Raw genomic sequence first — 17,929 nt, 5'->3', positions numbered from 1 at the left:
GTATTCTTTTCCTACTCGCCCTTCTTCCCATGACATTACTGTCTACCAGCATATCTCAGGGCCACGAACCATTGTAATATCTAAGATTTTTTTCACATACCTCTGCCCTCACCCCCCGCCCCACTTCACCTAAGAAACACCTTGGGGTTAATATCGCCTGCTAAGAATATATGAGCTGGAATCAGCAACAGAGTTTCCAGCCTGGCACTTTCTTCCTTTCAGTGGTGATTGCTGACATCCTGCCCCAGCGCTGCATTTCTTGCTCCTGGTTGTAAATAAACTCCCATCTACCTCTCCCAGTCAAACCTTAAGCCTGAAGTAATTTCACGCGTAGGTAATTACCCAAGAGAAATGAATGACTGTGTCCACCAGAAGACCAGTACAAAAATGTTCATAGCAGCTTTAATTGTAACAGCCCCAAACTGGAAACAACCTAAGTGACCTCCAATAAGAGAATAGACAAAGTAGGATATATTCACACAATGGAATATTACCAGCAACAAAAAGGAACAAACGACTGCTACACATAACAACATGGATAAATAGCAAAAACAATGTAACTGAAAGAAAACAGACACAAAAGAGCATATATGGTATGATTCCATATCTATGAAGTTCAAGAACAGGCAAAATTAGTCCATAGTGATATTCAGAATAGTATTGATAGTTACCTCTGGGACAACTTAGAGGGAAATTTCCTCCTCTATCTTGATCTGACTGATTGTTACATAGGTGTACTCAGGTTAAAATGTGTGTACTTATATAAAAATAAAAAGTCTGGCTATACACTTAAGATTTGTGCACTTATCTCTATAAATTACACCTTAAAATTTTAAACAGGTCCTTGAAAGCTCCTAAAAAACAAATCAGCCAGAGGTGCCTGGTTAAGATACAGATTTCAGGGTCCCATTCAGAGACCTACTCTATGGGGCAGGGCTGAGAAACTGACCCTTATCCAAGGCCCCCGGTTATTCTGATGCATGTTGTCCTGGCATTACCCTCTAAGACACACTGGTCAACAGCACCAAGGCATGTGGGATCTTAGTTCCCCTACCAGGGATCAAACCAGCGCCCCCTGCATTGGAAGGGCAGCATCTTAACCCCTGGACCGCCAGGGAAGTGCCCAGGTCAAGAGTTTTAGCAGAAGGTATTTACTGGCTTCAGTGGCATCTTGGTACATGTTCCCATTCCATAAACCTGAAGAACTTGGAGTGAATGGAATAAATGTAGCAAAATGTTCCCTGAAAACCTGTGAGAAATGCAACAAAAATAGACCCCTATGTCCTATAAGCTTAAACTGAATCAATGTGAAGGCAAACTGCCCCCTAGGAATGAACGCTATGATGTTGGAAGCAAGGGAAAAAGGCAGAGAAAGGGACCCTTTAGACTAAACAGTTTTGAATTGCTGCACTTGAGTACTCTGGTTGCATCCCACCCTAGAACACTGTGTGTGGAAGGCAGAGAATCTTATTTGGACCTGAGTACTAGCTCCTCCCGTTGAGCTGTGTGACTTTGGGTTCCTTAACAGCTCTGATCTTCAGTTCCTTCTCTCTAAAATGGGAATAACAGAATTTACTTCATGGGGTTGTTGTAAGGATTAAAAGAGAGAAAGAATATAAGGACATTTTACCATATGTAGGGAAGGAAAAAAGTTTTTTTCCCTCTACCCTGTTAGGTTCTGTACCTGGGCCCTGTAAGTTAGACTGACAAAAGACACATTAACAAGAGAGAAACAAACAGAAGTTTATTAACATGTGCATTGCACATACCTATGGGAGTACCCAGTGATGTGTAACTCAGAGGGGTAGTTACAACTTGGGCTAGGTGGCATCTTAACAAAGGAACAACACACTTTGAGAAGTGATAAGAAAAGGAAAAGGACTTTGAATTTCTAGGGCAGCAAGTTGTGGGAAGACAAATACATGGGGGAACGAATGAAAGACAAAGTCTTGTTAGTAAAGTTTGTTATATAGATTCCTCCGGTGCCACCTCTGAGCTGATAAGGGTCTAGAGGTATTTCCAGTGATGAACTTCTGTCCTTTCTGGTAGAGAGGGGAAAGGGACACCTTTATAAACTTCTGTCCTGCTTTTAGGCAAATAGGGAGAGGACAGAGAGCTTTTCTTACATCTGCTTCTTCTCAATTGCTGGCAGTTCAGAATCATTCTTATACCAGAGTGGCATATTTGGGGGAGGCATAGTCTGCTACCAGTCATATGCTTGGCATGCAGAAGGAGCTTCTTAAGTGTGGCTTTCCTGAAATGTAAGTTGTTTGCACTAGCTTCAGCTCCTCATTCACACATCAAATATTTACTGGGCACCTATTTTGTTCCAAATACTGAGGGGCCAGGGCTGGAAGGATGGATGAGATGTAGACACGCACAGCAGATGAGGTGGGCAGAACGACCTGGGAGGACAGGAACTGGGGATACGCTGCACAGTGCAGGCAGCAGCCCCACCCCAGTCTCGGGGACCAGGGACAGTGTCTCAAGTTCCCCCAAGCTGAGTTTAGCAAGATAAAGGGAAGTTGCCAGAAAGGCTGGCATAAGGACAAACAAAGGCCTGGGGTAAACATGGCATCTAGCTGTGTAAACTTTCTGGGTTCTCTTTCATGGGGTGCACTGATATGAAAGCCAGCATCTAGGGAGAGATTGCTGTGTGCCAGGCGCTGGGTCGGATGCTGTGCAGAACGTGAGGCTAAGTCAGTCCATGCTCTCAGGAAACTTTCATCTGAATCAAGCCCTCCCTAAACCCCTACAGTAAAAGACATCAGGGGATCGAATTACACACATAATTTGTATCTGACCTACGCTGTGAACCAACTGCTAGTCCCCAGAGGGGAGGGCTGCAGTCTTGGGTGCTCTTACTATTTGGCCCCTGGACCTGGTAAAAGTCTCTGACCATGGAGGGAGTCGGCAAGCATGCTGACTGGCCCAGTCCTACTACCTCTATCACCCTCAAGTTACAGCATTTATGAGGTTCTGCTTCTTGGAAGTCAATTGCCAGGAAACACTCATGAGTGGCAGAAACCACACTCCACCTCTGGTATGTCGGCAGTATCTTTTCCCAGGTACCTCAGGCAGAATCCAAAGGCCACCATGTCACTTTATCATAAATTCTACCTTTTCAAGAAAACTTATGCTCTCTGTGAAATTGAGCAACCTCTCCAGGGCTGTGAAAAGTGGTTCATGCTCAGCGGCATAGTAGTAACTGTTTAACATCGGCTCTGCGGGGAAAAAAAAGCCCTGACTTGTTCACCAATTCCTCTGGTGTAAATACTCCCACCATGACCAATTTCAAGCTACCAAAGCTACGCCACTGAGTGTGGAGTCGGGAAGAGATGTGTACGATCAGCTCTGGCCAGTGGAAAGGAGTCTGCTACAGCACACCCCTGAGTCATGCTCTTGGCAGCCCCTGAAAGATGACTCACCAGAATGATTTGTAAATGCAACCTCAGTGATGAATAACGGCATATTCTTAAAAGCCCAAAAGCATTGTCTGAAACACCTTCGGGCACTAGAGTGACCTGCTCTCCGAGCTGGGCTCACGTATTCTTCTCTAGATCAGGCTACCTTCCATATCAAGTCCCATCATTTTTCTGCCCAGTCTCCTCCTACCCATCCATCCTTCCATTTTCAGCTTAAGTCACTTCCTCCAGGAAACCTTCCCAACACTCCAGTCTCCACTTAGCTCCTCCTACCATGAGCTCTCAAGGCCCTACCCACGTCTCCTTGCTGGGCTCATCACAGTTTAATGTTAAATGTTGTTGGTGTGATTATTTGATTTGTATCTTTCCCCGTCTAGATTAAATTCCCAAAAGGCAGAGCCTGGTCACCATTGATCCCTCCCCCAGCACATGATGGGAGCTCAGAATGCACTTGTGGGACAATGAAGTAGAGGATGTGACGAAGAGTCTAAACCAAGAGCACCGACACGGGGCAGAGGCAGAACTTCCTTTCAGGATCGCCCCACAGCGCTCTCTCCACCTTCCGTCAGTCGCAAGGTTTTCAGCTTCAGTGTCAATTTAGCCCCAGGGTCATCCTCATCCAGTAGAGGAAAAAACTGTCCAGCTCTGATGAGAAGACCCTCTAGCCATGGGCTACCACTAGGCTTACATGGCTTGTGTACACGTGAGACAAAGATCTCCTGTCTGGCCAGATGCAGCCCCAAGGACCCTTGATTTGCTACACGATGCTCTTTGGTGAAGAAAAACGCTCCTCTTCCTCAGAGCACACAGCTTGGTGGGCAGCACTGGGACTGAGTTTCAGCCCTTAGTCCACCACCTTTGTGCATCGTATGAACTGCAGAAGTATGCACAGCAGCCCTGTTGGCTTGGCCTCCCCAGGAGCCAGCCTCGCCAAGATCTAGGGACAGAGAGTTGAGGGCAGAGCAAACAGCAGTGCAAAGTCCCCGAGGCAGGGCTGAGCTCAGACATTGAGAAATAGGAGGAAGTCAGAGAGGGCAGCAGGGGCCAGAGGGGAAGGAATTGGACTCATGAAGAGCTTATATTTCAAGTGTTGAATTGAATGGAAGTCGTAAAATTGGATAAAACAAGAATTTTCACTCTTATTCTCATGACCTATGGACTACAATGGGAATAGACCCTGAGGGAATGTACCAAGGTGGCCCCCTTATTATACACAATAGTTTGGGGACCAGGTCCCCTCCCAGGTCATGCAAGACCTGAGCCAAATTATATTGTGAACCCTCCTTCCTCCACCTTCCCCTCCAGGTAAAAGCAGGTTGCAATAAGCACGGAAGATGGCCTTAAAGGGGTGGACATTTATTGTTACATGTACCTATCCCCTTTCCCCTCTTTTGGAATTGTTTCTTTTCCTAATCCAAACATGTGATTTGAATGAGGGCTGCCATATTCTTACAGACCTGGCTCTTGGCCTGAGGTGGAAACTTGGCCTTAACTAAACCAGCTGAATTCTTCCCTAGGATTTTAAAAATATGGACCAGAGAGACCTGAGTAACTCCTTTCTGTTGCATTTATTTTCTTTTTTTGGAGGTGAGCACTTATTACAAAACTAGGCTTGGGTATAAACGATACAATGCTAATAACAGGAAAGGACACAGTCCTGCCTCCATGGAGGTTATAGTCTAGTGGGAGGGACTAGACTAGTCCCTCCCACTAGATTGTGAAATTACAAAGGGGACAGCTACTACATAGAAGAGCCTGGTGGTACTCTGAGACCTGTGATGGGTGAAGTTGGCCATGGCTGGCTTCTCAGAGGAAGTGATGACTGAGCTGGGATCTAGGCATTGGGAATGGCACGTGAGAAGACTAAGTGGCAGGAGAGAGCATGGTGAGTATAGGCAGAGAGGACGGCATGACTTGAGAAGAGGGAGAAGGTTGGAGTGCAGTTTGATGCCAGATGAGGATAGAGGTGTAGGAAGAGACCATTATGTGTTAGGAATTGTGTTTTGTTCTAGTTATAGAGACCTGTAATAGGAGTGGCTTCAATAAGATAGACATTTACCATTTCTCACCTAAAAGTTGTCTGTAGATAGAAAGTAAGCATCTTTATCCCAAGCTCCTTCTACCATTTTCTCTGCCTTTTTTTTTTTTTTTTTTTTTTTTGCGGTACGCAGGCCTTTCACTGTTGTGGCCTCTCCCGTTACGGAGCACAGGCTCCGGACGTGCAGGCTCAGCGGCCATGGCTCACAGGCCCAGCCGCTCCGCGGCATGTGAGATCTTCCCGGACCGGGGCACGAACCCGTGTCCCCTGCATCGGCAGGTGGACTCTCAACCACTGCACCACCAGGGAAGCCCTCCCTGCCATTTTTAGTGCTCATTTCCATCTTCAAGTTCTCCTCATACTCTCAAGATGACTGCTCGAGCACTAGCTATCACATCCACATTCCAGGCAGAAGGAGGAGGAAGGCATAAGGGCAAAAATGGCAAAACTTCCAGCTGAGTCAGCCTTTTATAAAGGACTTCCCCTAGAAGCTCAACTTAATTACTTCTGCATACATCTCGTTGTCCACGCGTGACTGCAAAGGGAAGGGGGAAAATGTGATCTTTTCAGCCAGGTACGTTGCCAATTCCAACAACATGGGGATTTTGTTACCAGGAAAGAAGGGGAAAATTTCAGATGCCTTTGAGATACCCAAGAGTAGACACCAGGTAGGCAATTGGCTACATAGGCTTAGAGCGTGGAGAAAGGTCTGTGTTGGAGAATAAATATGGGAACCCTCTAAGTAGAGATGGTGATTAAAACTGTGAGGATCTCTGAGGGAGGAAGTAAGAGGACCTAGGATAGAGCCTCGAGGAACTCCAACATTTGATGGCCAGGTAGGAGGCTAAGCCAGTCAAGAAGACAGAGAATGAGAGAGATAGAAGATGGGAAATGTGAGGCTGCGGCACCACCCTGTTGGGGACAACCCCTATCTGCAGGGAGAGAGAAGAAAGCGTCCTTGTAGAGAGTTAGCCAGAGAGAAGGACTGTGGGAGGAGGAGGCAGGATGAGGGAGGGATGTTTTCCCTGGTTCCCTCACATCTGATGCCCTACCCTTTCTGTGATTGAGCTGTTGAGCCATCTTTTTTTTTTTTTTTTTGGGGCTGTGTTGGGTCTTCATTGCCACACGTGGGCTTTCCCTAGTTGCGGCGAGCGGGGGCTACTCTTCGTTGTGGTGCGTGGGCTTCTCATTGTGGTGGCTTCTCTTGTTGCGGAGCACGGGCTCTCAGCGCGCGGGCTTCAGTAGTTGCGGCTCGCAGGCTCTAGAGTGCAGGCTCAGTAGTTGTGGTGCACGGGCTTAGTTGCTCCACAGCACGTGGGATCCTCCTGGACCAGGGACCAAACCCATGTCTCCTGCATTGGCAGGCGAACTCTTCTTTTTTTTTTTAAACATCTTTCTTGGAGTATAATTGCTTTACAATGGTGTGTTAGTTTCTGCTTTATAACAAAGTGACTCAGCTATACATATACATATATCCCCATATCTCCTCCCTCTTACGTCTGCCTCCCACCCTCCCTATCCCACCCCTCTAGGTGGTCACAAAGCACTGAGCTGATCTCCCTGTGAAGCAGAATTTCTTAACCAAGCTCTCTATCCATGTACCTGAGATAAACAGCAAAATCAGATCTGGCCAAGTGGCAGAAGGAATTTTAAGTAGTAGGGAAAGGGCCAATAAAACTATTGTTCATTTTTTGATGAGGGGTGGGGAATGGTTTGAGTAGAAAGGACTAACTGATAAACCATATCCTATTTCCACGTGACTTTGAGTTCCCTAGGTACTGGTATAAACAAGGATATGAAACACACACATCCTCCCTACTCAGGCGGCTAACTAAACCAAGTAACTGTGCCCCATCACGGGCCATAAGCTTCTCCAAAGCTCCTTTTCTAATCCAACCTATTATACACATGCAAACCATCAACTTTCCCAGTTTGGGAAATAAACATGGAAAATAGTGCTCAGTCCTCAACGTTTTCACCACAGGAGGTCTTGGAGATGGGTATTTTGACTCAAGCCAGTCTCAGCAGCTAAAATATCACCTATCCTTGTCTACTCTCTTGAGAAGGAATGAAGCAACTGGGATGAAACAGGAGAAGTGAGCATTTTATACAGGAAAGGTGATATACAGTAAATTTCATACTGAAATGGTTTTATTCTAGGAAAAATTAGTCAGGAACAAATGCTAGATTTCTTATAGGCTCAAGGTTTAATCGAACTAGTGGGTAATTGTCCACAAGAGATTGTCTGGTCTTGAGAAGTCGTATCACCATGCTCCAAGCTTGGGTGTACTGTTCACATACTTCACCACTTTGAAGTCTTTGCTCACAAAGTTTATGGCATTAAACTGTTTTTGGTTTCCACCTTAAGGGATATGAAGCTGTTGTACGTTCTAGATCAGTCACGGAATTAAACAAAACTCAGCTACCTCTGAATAAGCCTACTCCTTGAGTCACCCTGAGTAATTTTCACTTATGTCATTAGTAACTGGAGTGAGGGAAAAAACTTCTAATGTGTTAACTTTTAAGAGCCTAAGTCATTCCCTACTAGAAAATTAAGAGTTTAGTGATTCATAGCAACTCTTCTAGGCCAAAAAGATGCTTCCGATTATATGACTAGGTAGTCCCTTATGTACTACCTGCTTGAGCCCCTGGGGAGCTGGGCCTCCACCCCAAATCGTCTCCCTCTATCCACCCTACTTGTTAGGGTGTTCAAAACTTTTTGGTCCCTCCTCCATTTAAATGAAAATTCCCCTCAGGACAGCATTGTCTTTACCTTAATCTGTGTTGGTTTTTGGTTTTTGTTTTTTTTTTTTTTTGGCTGCGAGGCTTGTGGGATCTTAGTTCCCAGTGAAGGATGGAACCCACACCCTTGGCAGTGAAAGTGTGGAGTCCTAAACACAGGACTGCCAGGGAATTCCCTACCGTAATCTGATTTACAGAGGGGAGCAGACAGAGGAGAGCAGGCTTTCTTTGGTTAAGATTGCCACTCAGACTTCCTACTAAATATAAAATCACTGCCTCAATCTACTTTTTTCTCCTTGGGTCCCCAAATCATTGCTGGGAGGAAGTTTGGAGACTATCTCAAAGGTAGGATGGCAGGCAATATTTTGCCAGTTAAGTGCACAGATCCTGGGTTGTGTTTGGATCTGCTACATACTGGCTGGGTGACCCTGGGAAAACTACTGTAACCTCTCAGTGCCTCGGTTTCCACATCTGCAAAATGGGGATAATAATGGTACCCAATTTATATATCTAAAGTATTAACTATGAGGAGGAGGAGGATGATGATAATCTTTCTCCATTCTTCTTCTCTTCTCTGATCTACTGAAAATGACTTCTTTTCAGTTCCCTAAAACCTTCTCTCCCTTGACATGAGCCTCCTAGAATGCTAGTCTCTCTTCTTGGGACAACCCCTCCCCACAACTTCACCCCTCCACCTTCACCTAACACACTCAGGTTTTACCTTAGATATTACTGATATGGCCCTGATCAGCTACGCCCAAGTCTAGGGTGAGGATCTGTGAAAATATTCCAACCACACCCCACATTTCTCCTATTCAGCACCTATCACATGGAATTATAAGTGCCAGATGAGACTACACTCCCCGAGGACAGGCACTGTGTCTATTTTATCCAAGGACTGAGCACACAGTTTTGATAAGGAATGAACCCATCGATAGATGGATGAATGCTAGACAAAAGTTTACTAATACCAACGTATGGAAATTCCTATAGACATTTCAGTGGAGAGGGTATGAGAATGGAATTACCCAGAGAAGGGATCTTTGCCATCAAATACAGATGTAGTGCCTAGATGTTATTTACTTGTCTTTTAAAAACTGATGGCATTTGATGCCAACAGCTCAAAAACCATTTATTATTTCATTTAACTTTACCTACACAGATGTAGTAATAATATGTTATCAGGATAACAAAACCAAGAAGTTTCTTTTAGGTATTTCTTTTTTGATTTTAGCAGAGGACAAACAGGAAGGAAAAACAGGAATTGAATCCCCTAGCATGTAGTCATGTGTCTCTGTTTCTCAGAGCCTCAGTTACAGTGAAGAGGTAAATGACATTTAGATATGAAGCTAGTGACTTCGGGTCTCAGTCTCTGGTGAAATAGGGTATTTCCATTTGGTAATCACTGCTCTAAAAATGGTAAGAGTGTGTGGCCATTCTGCTGAACAGAACTCCAGCCCAAAGGAATTTCCCTGGGAGCCCTGCTTCAGCCATCTCCCTGGCCCCTGGGAAGTGTTTGTCTGATTTTTGCCCAGTTCTGAAGGTGAGGTCATCATCATCACCCTCTCTATTCAGGGCACCATCTTGAGGGTACTGAGAAGCAAAAGGGTAGGAGATGGACATGGTGCCCATCCAGCATGGAGCAGAGGGGAGCCAAGGACAGAGCCAGAAAGAGCCACAGAGCCAGAAAGGGAGCTAGGTGTTGCTCATGGAATAGGCGACTGGACAGGCCAAGGAGTGCACGAGGGAGCAGAAGAGGTGGCCATATTGACAAGTTAACAGTGAAGCAAAGGAGGCAGATGAAGCAGGAGTGTGTCCGAGAAGCAGGGCAGACTGAACGCATTTGTAGGGAGGAGGGGCTGAGCTAAAGAGAGAGAGAGGGAAGGGGGAGAGCCAAAGCAGTGAAGTTCAGTGAGAGACAGGAGGAAATGAAGATCAAGATGGAGGAGGAAACTTTGGGTTGAAAGAACTTTTCTTCCTCCAAGACCCAAGGATCAAGACAGAGACATATTTTTAGGGGAGAAGAGAGAAGTCCAAGAAGTTCATCCTGGAGATGGGCAGTCCTGGGATCAAATGCCTGCACTGTGACCTGGAAGCAGTTAGAGGCTGGAAGAAGTCTTTAAGCTCTGGTTTCATCATCTGCAAAACAGGGTTATCGATACTTTGCAGATGAAGCGTACATACTGCACCAGCCTAGTGTTTGTGGCTGCTGCATAAATGAGAGCAGCTATGATTATTTTGTTACTCATCTCAGGAAAGCATGAGGCAAGGACATCTGCAGAAGGGAAACAGGGAGAGAAAAGTTTGGGGCCTTGGGGGAAGTGAGTTGCCATGAGAATAAGACACACAATTAGAAGGTGATTAGAAGGCAGGCCAAAAGGCAGTGAGGACTTGCTGAGGTCAGAGGGCAGGAATTTGGGGCAGTCCACTGGCAACGCTGGGATTTGAACTAGTAGGGCTCAGCAGCCTGGGAGTGGGATCAACATTTTCAGGGTGTGGACATTTCCACGGCATTGCCTTGACATTCACGTTGTCGTGTTGAGGGAAACAGCTGGCTGTTTTAGTTTTAGGGAAGCTGGTCTTTTGATCAGGATTTGCACGACAAAGCACCACTTCAGGGCCTGTGGTTCTTCTGTAGCGTTGAAGCCACTGTAGGAGGGACTCCCTGTTTCTCCCACAGCAGAGCTGGAACCAGGTTTTCACCATTGTTTTAGTTAGAGCTACTGTCCCCACAGCCTTTGCCTGTGCGTTGGCGGTGGAATGGAAGGTACTAAAGAAGAGCCAAGTATGTGGCTCAAGGAAGAGCAGAACAATGGCTTATGGGAGAGACCAAACTGCAAAATGCCTTTGAGAAGGTACCTCATGCTGTTTGCTGAGCATTTCATTTTTATTTTATTATTTTTGGCCGCACCGTGGACAGCATGTGAGATCTTAGTTCCCCAGCCAGGGAACCCGTGCCCCCTACAGTGGAAGCGTGGATTCTTAACCACTGGACCGCCAGGGCAGTCCTGAGCACTTCATTTTGACAACCTGAGTTGTCAGTGACCTGCAGTGCAACAAGTGCTCTAGAACAAGATTTCTCAACATCAGCACTATTGATATTTGGGACCAGACAGTTCTTTGCTGCGGGGGGCTGTCCAGTGGATTGTAGGATGTTTAGCAGAGCCCCTGGCCTCTGCCGACTAGATGCCAGTAGCAGCCTACCCACACCAGCCCTTTTTATGACAACCAAAAATGTCTCCAGACATTGCCAAATGTCTCTTGGGGGGAAACTTAGCCACGGTTGCAAATCTCTACCATAGGACGGTGATAATCCTTGAAGGAAAACACTCTAGAATCTACGTTTCATCACTTGGCTCTCAGCTGTATCTATCTCTCCTCCCAGCATGTCTCCAAGGACCTTCTTCCTCATTATCAAACCCCGTTTTTGCATCACCTATCTGGCAAAGCAGAGCTAAAAGATCGTAAGTAAATCTGAAAAGCAAGAGCTACAGAAATAGAGAGGCATTTCCTCAGGAGCGGTCCCAGTTTTATAGAGCCTGAAACCTATACAACTTGGGAAGCCCATTTTATGAACACTAATGCCAAATTAAAAACACAAAATTGTGAGCGTCCCTCTCGGGGCTTTGGAAGAGGCTGGAGCTAAGCGAGGGGCCATACCTCAGGTTTTGTTAGTTTCATCACGAACCTGCTTCTGCACATCATGCAAACCTGATTCTTTACTCAATTTTCTTCTCTTGCCTGAACTTTTTTTTCCCCTAGAATACTATACTATGTTGAATAACCCCACAAATGACATGTGTTTTTCTCTTGTAAACAAATACGTAAGACACTATCTATTTTGCTTCTTTTTTTGACAAGTTATTGAAGGTGAAACCATACTGCTTTCTGCAAAAGAGGTGCAAAGTAGACCTGAGACTAAGTAAAAGAAACTATCTAGATCTTAATTTCCTAGGCTATATGGAAAATGAAATCATTCTACTTATTTTTGTTTGTTTTGTTTTTGTTTTTGGCCATGCCACACAGCATGCGGGATCTTAGTTCCCCGACCAAGGATTGAACCCGTGCCCCCTGCAGAAGCGTGGAGTCTCTTCTTTTTTTTTTTTGGCTGCGTTGGGTCTTCGTTGCTGCGTGGGGGCTTTCTCTTCGTTGCTGCATTTGGGCTTCTCATTGCGGTGGCTTCTCTTGCTGCGGACCACGGGCTCTAGGCCCGTGGGCTTCAGTAGCTGCTGCACGCAGGCTCAGTAGTTGTTGCTCACGGGCTCTAGAGCGCAGGCTCAGTAGTTGGGACGCACGGGCTTAGTTGCTCCGAGGCATGTGGGATCTTCCCAGACCAGGGATTGAACCCATGTCCCCTGCATTGGCAGGCGGATTCTTAACCACTGTGCCACCAGGGAAGCCCCATTCTACTTGTTAAAATAGCCTTTCTTCAAATTCTTGTGACTTACTAAAAATGACCATTAACATTTTCAGTTGATTTCATTTTGGTTTTGGTCAGTTTCTTCTGAACTGAGTTTCACTGACAACTTTGGTGACATTTATCCCTCACTTCCCTTATTTTTTTTTTTTCTGATGCCCTCTGGGACTGAGGCTAAGGGATGTGCTGCTCTTGTTGGCACAATAGCTTTTCTCTTTGGATAGGATACTCCGAGACCCAATGCTCCAACAATGGCAATAAATCATGTTTTCCTTTTCAAAGCACTCTCATATTTACTCTCATTAATGTTATATGTAAGAAGCTCTTGTGAGTGCAACATAAACCAGGCTTATTTGGGAATCCAACAATAAATAAGGCCCTCTCCTCACCCCGAAGAGGCTCATGGTCTGGTAGGAATGACAGGTAAGTATATATAAACAATGACAATAACAGTGGTAATGGTAATCATTATAATTTGAGTATCTACTATGTTCCTACACTGTTCAAGCACTTTACAAACATTAACTCACAAAATATTGGGCACACATGTGATATATATAATGTTATCTGAGGCCATATGAATGACAGCTGTGGTGGAGAGCGCCAGGAAAGCTTCATGGAACAAAAGGGATTTTAACTGAACTCTTGAAATCACTGTTTTATACAGGCAGAGACGCTCCAAAGTATCAGACAGACACTTATTTCTTATCATCTCACACAATACCTGAGCCTACTTATCATAATAAAAAAAGGCAGCCACAATAGAATTGTTAAAACGAGAATTAAAACACTAAAATCACATTATGGAGGAGAAGGGAGAGCTATACGAGAGAACTCGTATCTACTAGGACTACTGCTTAGAACTGAGGTAAAATCTAAGTGTCTTGGCAACTTAGGTGTAACGGGTTTCATAACTTCAACTTCTTTCTCAAAAACAGATATACGTGCTTGCTCTAACCTCTAAGAAAATCGACAGGATGAATCTTTATCTGAGGGGGATAAAAGGTAGTAGAAGTTGTTTTTCACAGATACGGAAAGGTCTTTCAGGCATTTATTTCTTACCCTTAAATTAGCATCCTGGGATGGCATTTCTGTGAGAAGCCGCAATCCAAGAACGCACCCCTCTGGTGTTCTAAGTCTAACCGGATCCAGGGAGGGAGCTTAGAGCAGTGCTTTTCAAACTCTAATGTGCATCCCAGTGACCTGGGGTTTCTAATTCAGTCAGCTGACTTGGGGCGTGAGATTCTGCATTTCTAACAGTCTTTGAGGGGCAAGGGCTCAGAACAGTAGTTTTCAAATATGAGCATCAGAACCACACATGGATGGCTGGGCCGCAGCTCCTCAGTTTCTGATATAGAAGTTCTGGGGTGGGGCCCAACAGTTTGCATTTCTTCTTTTTTTTTTTTTTAAACCACTTTATGGAGAATGACTGACATACAAAAAGCTGTAGATATTTAACATATATCTGATGCATTTGGAAATAAGTATATATCCGTAGAACCACCACCACAATCTATACCATAAACATATCCATTATCTCCAGAAGTTTCCTCCTGCCTTCTTTATTTATTATTATTAAACTTTTTTGGTGATGGGAGTTTGCAGGCCTAACAAATTCCCCAGGTGATACTCATGCTACTGACTACCACCCCCCGCCCCCCACAAGCCAAACCACCATCACCACCACATTTTAAGAACTACTGGCTTAGAACAACCCTCATGAATGTGAATGGTCCCTCCTGGGCTTTGCAGGAAAGTTGGGGGGATAGAGAATTCAAGATGAAACAACCAAGATTGGCCTTTCCAAGCAGGTATCTTATAGAGCTTAAATGAAAAGGGATCCACACACTTTAGATAATGAAGATAAGGATAGCTAGCATTTGTTGACATTTTCTCTGTGCACCAAACTAAGGGGTTTAACTCACATTACCTCACTCGGCAACCAGCATGGGCAGCAGACTTGGTGTTTGATGTGTAGCTAAGGAGCCGGCCCCATGTGCATGTCGGGAGGTGGTGTCTCAGCTCAGCGTTGTGGTCCGCAGAGGTACCTGCAAGCAAAGCCAAACTGGCCCTCAGGAAACACCTTTATATCTGGACAAGCAGCTGCTGAAGGCCTGATTTCTGCTTCACAGGCCTTGCAGAAACAACCAAAAGAATTTGGGGGCAGGTGTTAACAATCATCTGTCTCAACCGCAAAAGTACCTGAATATAGAAAAGAGTTTATCAGCCCTGGCACACATCAGAAGCATCTGGATGCCTGAGACCCAGCAGGGGAGAAACCTTTTTTAAAGCTCCTCAGCCAGAATTGAGAACTAATGGTATAGGTTTGATTTGGGGCAAGACCAATGCGGGAGGGGGAGGGCAAAAAAACAAACTTTCCAGCAAAACACCTATTCCCTCAAGAATGGATCTCTTGAGGGTTTTGCCAAATTGGCCAAATTGGCTTCTTGCTACTCTTTGGAGCAGCAGTTCTCCAATTTCAGGACGCATCAGAATCACCTGGAGGGTTTGTTAAAGCAGATTACTGGGCCTACCCCCAGAGTTTCTAATCCAGCAAATCTAGGGTGCATTTCTAACACATTCCCACATAAGGCTGATTCTGCAGGTTCCAGAAACTTGGTTGCTCTCTCCCACCCTCAGAGGCAGGTCCTCGAAGGCCACTCTTGCTGTCAGCCATCAGCACACCAGGTCCTCCAGCCTTCTCTCCACCAGACAGCCCTGTCCTCTCCACCACCCTGAGGCACAGAGACACAGTCAGCACCCAGACACAGAGCTGGAGGTCTTCCCCCCTAGAAGGAACACCACCAACAAAGGCAGGAGGGAGTGTTCTCAACAGGGTGCACTCTGGAAAATGCCCAGGCCAGGGCTTCACTCCCAGGAATTCTTATTTAATTGGCCCAGGATGGGAACTAGGCAGCAGTTTTTTTAGTTGAAGTAAAATAGACATAAAAACAAAAAAGTGCACTAATAGACAAAAAAGTGCACAAAACTTAAGTGTGCAGCTCAGCAAATTATCCAAACATTTTTTTTTTTTTGCAGTATGCAGGCCTCTCACTGTTGTGGCCTCTCCCGCTGCGGAGCACAGGCTCCGGACGCGCAGGCTCAGCGGCCATGGCTCACGGGCCCAGCCGCTCCGCGGCATGTGGGATCTTCCTGGACCGGGACACGAACCCGTGTCCCCTGCATCGGCAGGCGGACTCTCAACCACTGCGCCACCAGGGAAGGCCTACATGTATGTATTTTTAATTTGTATAAGCATCATTGAGGCACACACACACACACACACACACACACACACACACATCACCAGCAACTCAGAAGCCCTTCATGTGTAAAGACTTCTGAGTAAATCTACTCATTCCCTCTTCTCCAAATGTAACTGCTGTCCTGGCTTCTAACACCACTGAGATTTAAGATTTTCCTGGTTTTCCTAATTGTATGATATCTCATGTTTTGAGGAAAATCTTTCATGTCAGGTTCCTTTTATTGAACATTATATTTGTGAGATTCACCCATGTGATTGCAGCTGTATTTTGCAAACTTTCAATACTGGTCTGTATTCCATTATATATGATATACCACAATTAGTCTATTCTACTGTTGATGGGCATTTGAGTTGTTTGCAGTTTGAGCGATTGCAAATAATACTGCTGCAAACATCCTTGTACATGTCTCTTGATGCACCTGGGTACTCATTTCTCTTGGGTATAAACCTAGGACTGGAAATGCTGGATCACAGGGAGGTATTGGTTCAACTTCAACAGATGCTGCCAAACTGCTTTCCAAGGTGGGTGTACCGACTTACACTCCGTTAGTAATGCTTGTGAATTCTAGTTGCCCCACATCCTATCAGGACAGCAGTATTTGTATAAGTTTGCCGGGCTCTGCTGTGCATCGAGTGTTGAGAGTCACTGGTGCCATCATACGTGATACACTTTGGAAATGGCATATGATCTCACATATGGCGGGAGTACTGGAGGTAGAGGGAATAGAGTGTGATGTTTTCACAACCACCCAAGAAGCAGACAGGACAGACACTTTTATTCCCCTTTTGCTAATGAGGACACTGAACTCAAAGTTCATTGACTTGACGGAAGTAAGATAACCATATAGTAACAGTCATGACTAAAACTCAGGACTCTTGATTTCCATCCCTTTGTATATTCCAACATACAGCATAACGTTATTCATTAGATGTCTAATGTATAGAGGTTTGGGGCAAACCAAACGCCAAGGCACCTCCTCTGTTTTCTACTGTCCCAGGGTTTAGGAAAGAAGGGAAAGCAGAATGACTCAGACTTTCCTCATGACTGAAGTCTCTGGTCATGGTTGTGAGAAGTACACAGATTCTTCCTTTAGTCAGGGATTTAAAACAGTAAATATGCCCCTTCAGTGCCTGGGAAACTCCACAACCAGAAGGGTAGCTGGTGAGCCTAGGAGCAAGATGGCCTGAGCTTCCCTCAGACAGACTGGGCTCTGACCTAGCCCTTCTCTGTCCTCGCTGTGTGACCTTGGACAAGAAACTCAATGTCTCTGAGTCTCAATTTCCTCGTTAATAAGATGGGAACCTTAACATACATCTCATGTTTTAAGGAATGAATAGCATATATAAAAACCTAACACATATTAGCAGTCAATACAATGTAGATGTTCTTAATATTACAAGGTAGAGCCCCTTAGCCCTGAATCTTCCATTTTTCCCTCTCTACTGGATCTTCTCCATCAATGTACAAATGTGGTTATTTCTTCTGTATTTAAAAACCTCTCTCAACCCTACGTCCTCCTCTAGCTTGAGCCCCAATTCTCTCTTCCATTTACAACTAATGGGCTTTGAAGTATCGTTTGTACTCACTGGCCACAATTTCTCCTCTTCATTTGTTCTTGAACCTTTCCATCAAGACTTTCACACCCCCGACTCCACTGACAGGATTCTTCTCAAGGTCACCGGTGACTCTGTCTTTGGAGGATTCCCAGTCATCATCTTACTCACTGTCAGCAACAGTCAACGCTCCCTCTTCCTTGATGGGTCTTCTTCACTTGGCTTCCAGGACAGACACCATGTTTTTCCTACTCTCCTTCTAGCTCTTGGCTGGCCCTTCTGTCTTTCAGCTTGTTTTTCTTCTTCTTCCCAGTCATAAACACTAGACCGTTCCAGGACCCACATCTTGGACTTCTCCATCTGCTGTCATTCCCTCAAAAACTTCATCTCTTGGCTTTAAATCACATCTCTTCATTGATGGCCCCCAAAGTTAATCTCCTGCCCCAACCCCACCCTTGAATTCCAAACTCGTGTATCTATCTGCCTGC

At 45.3% G+C, this 17,929-nt stretch overlaps 1 long non-coding RNA gene across 2 annotated transcripts in view; it reads right to left on the bottom strand.

Moving 5' to 3' along the window:
• LOC132598222 (uncharacterized) overlaps positions 1-17,929 on the bottom strand; it is an 80,181-nt gene that overhangs the window by 24,506 nt on the left and 37,746 nt on the right. For both annotated transcript variants that reach the window (XR_009566140.2, XR_009566139.2), the window contains exon 4: positions 14,553-14,670. This is a non-coding gene — a long non-coding RNA (uncharacterized lncRNA). The remainder of the gene's footprint in view (positions 1-14,552; positions 14,671-17,929) is intronic.

The sequence above is a fragment of the Globicephala melas genome, chromosome 12 (assembly GCF_963455315.2).
Source record: "Globicephala melas chromosome 12, mGloMel1.2, whole genome shotgun sequence".
Taxonomy (NCBI): Eukaryota; Metazoa; Chordata; class Mammalia; order Artiodactyla; family Delphinidae; genus Globicephala; species Globicephala melas.
Note: the sequence above shows the minus strand (reverse complement) of the source record. Positions and strands in the feature narration are given on the sequence as shown.